Source organism: Suricata suricatta, chromosome 2 (assembly GCF_006229205.1).
Source record: "Suricata suricatta isolate VVHF042 chromosome 2, meerkat_22Aug2017_6uvM2_HiC, whole genome shotgun sequence".
Classification (NCBI taxonomy): Eukaryota; Metazoa; Chordata; class Mammalia; order Carnivora; family Herpestidae; genus Suricata; species Suricata suricatta.
The window spans coordinates 104794160-104798724 of record NC_043701.1 but is presented as its reverse complement, the minus strand read 5'-3'; positions in this window follow the sequence as shown (position 1 = coordinate 104798724).

Below are 4565 nucleotides of genomic sequence, written 5' to 3'. Positions count from 1 at the left end.
TTGTCTTGCTTTAGACAAGCATCAGATTCACTGATACCAACACACATATTTCATATATTCAGTGTTCTGTAACATCTCACCCTCTGGAAATGTGAATGACTCATGGCACTTGATAATTTTAATGTAGCTGTATTGTCACAGAATTTAAATCCATATGTTCACAGAAATTAAACAATAAAATCCAAATTTGGAACTTGACAACTGTTTTCACTTTTCCATATTTGCTTCCATTTTGATAGCATCTTGGTATTTCAATAGCATTATCTGGCTCAAGGGATTAAAGGACACGGATTCAATCCAAGCAGGGAGAGAATTGTGAAATATAATGAGAGGCGGAAGGCTATCTTTCTTATTGCATAAAGTTTTGACCAAGCCCCTGAGCTCTGGCTAATGATGAAAGAGGTACAGGAACAAACAGACTCGTGTCTTCTGCCAAGCAGAGAGCTCTAGTGGCTTCCACTAAACTCCTCAAGAGAGCTGGGATGACCATCTGCAGGTCTCAAAGTGGTGACACACACAAGCCAAGAGCCAGGAGCCCTTTTATCAAATGTCAGCGCAGCCTGAGGACAAGGCACACAAATGCTTAGATGTCAAGAACAGTTTAGAAGAGAGAGAGGAATTCCCTGGACTTCTCAGTCAACAAAGTGTTGCCCATTCTTTTATACCTTCCTCTCCAGCGGCCGTTTTTATCTCTCCCATTCGCTCTCCCTCTAAGGACATTGATAAATTCTTATTAAACCGAGGACTTTATATTAATTTGAAGCCATTTTCACATTGTCTTCGTCAGTTCAGGCTGCTCTAACAAAAATACCATGGATTGGGGGGCTTACACAGCCAGCGTTTATTCCTATGGCTCTGGAAACTGGGAAGGCCCAGAGGTAGGTATGTGGTGAGGCTGCTTCCTGGTTTGCAGCTGGCTGCCTTCTCCCTCAGGTGGTGGAGAGCAATGAAAGAAGCGTGCGACTTCCTATTTTCTTATAAAGGCAATATACCGTCTTGGGGGCCCCATCCTCATCACTTAATCGCCTCCCAAGAGCCCCACCTCCAAATGCCAGACACTGGGGATTAGGGATTCAACACATGATTTTGGAGGGGGGCGGCACACAACATGCACACATGTATAGCGCCGAAAACGTTGGTATCATGCTTCCAGGACCCTGAAGTTGATCTGAGATCAAGCTATAAAGAAGATGAACTGGCTCCTTTGTGTCTACCTACTACTTAAAAAAAAATTATTTATTTATTTAGAGAGAAGTGGGGAGGGGCAGAACCCAATGCAGGGCTAGAACTCATGAATGGTGAGATCATTACCTGAGCTGAAGCCAAGAGTCAGGCGCTTAACTGACTAAGCCACCCAGGCGCCCCTCTATCTACCGCTTTTGAGTGCGGGCAATCTTGAAGACTTCATGGAGAAGGGGATATTGGAGCTAGGTCTTAACGATGGGATTTCTATTTTTGGAGAGAGTGGAGTGGGAATTTCAGATGAAGGGAAAAAAAGAATGAACAGTTGCTTCTAGACTTACTGAGATGCTACAGAAAGCTGAAAATCGCAGAGCCTTTTCTAAAGGTATATTTTCAGGCAATTAGAAGATTTTCAGAGCAGTGAAGTCTTTGCTATGTAAAATATGATGTCAACAGAGAAAGACCCACTTTGAGCCTCATGTGCGTCACGTGGCTTTGCCTGGAGAAATGATCCTGTTCCTGAAGGGCCAGGGGGTGCCTCACACCTGCCTGGACTTGGTAACAGACCATGATGGACAGATAGAAAGCTCTCCCTATGGCTGGAAAAATAACCCAAAGCACAGTTTTTCTGCCAACAGAAGATTTGTAAACTCATCTCCTTGTCTTTCCTTCGTTCTCCCTTGTCTCAGTCATGAGCGCTGCCCTCCAGTGGCCAGGGTACCAGCCTTCTGAATAAGCCAGGCTCACTCTGGCCCATTGCCCATTCTTCCTGGGTGTGGGAGTGAACAGCAGAGAACAGTCCTCTTGCAGGGTAGCATCTGGAATAACCAGTAACAGATGTAGGAATGAATCATCATGCTCAGAGAGCCTGCCTGCAACCAAGCTGAAAGCATCTGTAAGGAAGGCCAGCTTGATCCACCCGGACACTGCCCTGTCACGTCATCAAAAGAATCCCTTCCCTAAACTGTCAGCTGTTTGCCACAGAGTATAGAATTGCACCATTAGGTTCAGCAACCAACTCGCAAACTGTTAGAGCTGGTCAATCAACTCTTAGAAGCAGGGCTAGAACGTTTGTCCTGTGGTTTTCCATTACCTAGCAGGGCATTTCCATGCGGGGGCGGGGGGTGATGGGCACACAAATTACGTGTGGGTGTGTGTGCCTGGTTGGCTCAGTCAGCTAAGCATCCACTCTTGATTTGGGCTCAGCTCATGATCTCACATTTTTGTGAGATGGAGCCCCAAGTGGAGTTCTGGGCTGACACCCTGCTTAGGATTCTCTCTTTTCTCTCTCCCTCTCTCTGCCCCTCTCTGGCATGCTCTTTCTCTCTTGACCTCTCTAAGTAATTTAAAGAAACATTAAAAAAAGGAAACAAACAAACAAACAAAACCCCTCACAAATTACTTGCTTGGGACAACAAATTCATTCAACAGACATTTGTACTAAGAGCCTATTTGACATTCAGCTGTGAATGAGGAACTTTGGGATGGAAAACAGAGAGAAAGGAGCCCTGCCCTTACCCTCAAGAAAGATCAGAGTCCTGAAATAGCCAAAGATAAACACCAAGGAACCTTCCATGTGGGTAAATATGACAAATAAAGTTTAATATATACATTTATATACATATATAAATTATTTTCTCCTCCGATTTCAGTTAAGTCATCTGTCAGAGCGATTTAATTCCTGTGAGTTTTTTATAATCAATTATATCTTATCACCCAATGGACTTCACATACTTTGGATGATATCCCCAACTTATATTTATATTATGATTTATCTGGCAACAAGTTATAGTTGATTAAAATATACATAATTAGGTTGTGCATTCTTGAAAGTAACAATTATTTTTGCAACTGTTTGGAAAACCACATGGGACCGAGTTTCTAACACCACAGAATCCTTCTTACTTGAACTTGAAAGCAAGTTCAAAGGTGTTAGTTAAGTATCCAGAATACATCTTTAAACGTCACCACACCCCTTATGAAACAAGGATTAGGGGGATAATAAAGCTAATAAGGTAACATTCATTCATTCATTCATGTTTCATTCAGTAAGTGCTCAATTCATTCTGCGCATACACTGAACCAGGAAGTCTTGTTCCTGACAGTAAACAAGACAGATAAGGTTCCATGGATTCAGGTTAGTGTACTGAGCATAAACATAAACTTAAATAGAGAGAGGATCATAATACCAAATTCTTCTCAACCTGGTGGCTTCATAAATAGTCATTCACATACCCTGCAACCCAGACTATTATCTGCTGGCGTTTCCCACTGCTTCAATATATTCTGCTGATAGCATTGTTGATAGCAAGATCTTTTCTTCTAGATCTTCTCACATTGATAACATTCCAAAAATATCTTCTTAGGATTTCTGGGCCAGAATATGCTAAGGCTACTTCACATTTAAAACAGAACTTTGCAAGTTATTTCTAGGACTGTGTTCAGAATTATCCAAGTATTACTTTAGAGGCAAAGACCATAAGTAACAGCTGAAATGCACATTTTTTGTTCTAAGAGCTCTAAATGCTCATCTGGGACCTGTCACTGTCCCGTACAAAACAGCAAGAGAGTAAAGTGGATGAGGGCTCTGGATGATTTTAATTGTTGTGGTCTGGACATGCTTCAAAATGACAAACCCGCCTCCACTACTGTTGCTTCTCTGTCCACGAAAACTTTCCGAGCCTCCTCGGTTTGCAAATGCCGCGCTGCTGAGAGTTCCTGTGATTCTGAGATTCCAAAGTAAATCCTGTCATTTCATCCGTGGTTTGGGAGAAAGCAAAGACCACGCAGCAGGTCGGGGTGGGGGGGGGGGGACCTGTTCACGTGTAAAGGCAAGGCCAAGTTCAGGCAGCCGGCCCCTACACCTGTCCTGCCGTTCATTTAGGGAAGGGCACTGTGAGCCACTCGGTGCTTCATTTCACTTCTCGGTCTAAGAGGAGCGGGAACTTTCTTTGAACGCCCCGGACTCGAGCCCACCGTCCCCAAGTTGTCCCCTTCGGCCATTTGGCCGCCCGGCGCCCACCCCTTCTCTGTCGCTCGCGGCGCCCGGACCCCGGCCCAGTGCCTTGGCTGGACTCCAAGACAGCGAGGACGCCGGCTTATCAGGGACAGGGATTGGGTCGGAATGGGGTGGCCGGCGGCTCGGTCCTGAAATCGGGCTTTCTTGGCACACTGGAGGGAGAAAAGTTTCCTTTGTCAAGCAGGTGACCACGTGGCGCTGTGGCAGTCACCTGCAGCAACCCCGCCAGACCGCCGGACGCGCACTCGGGGGCGCGCCCGCCGTCTCCAGAGCAGCCCGGGGTGGGGGAGCGCCCTGGAAAGTACGGGAGCGGCTGGAGCGCACTAGAGCACGAGACCCGGCGGAGGGGCGTGGAGGGGGGGGG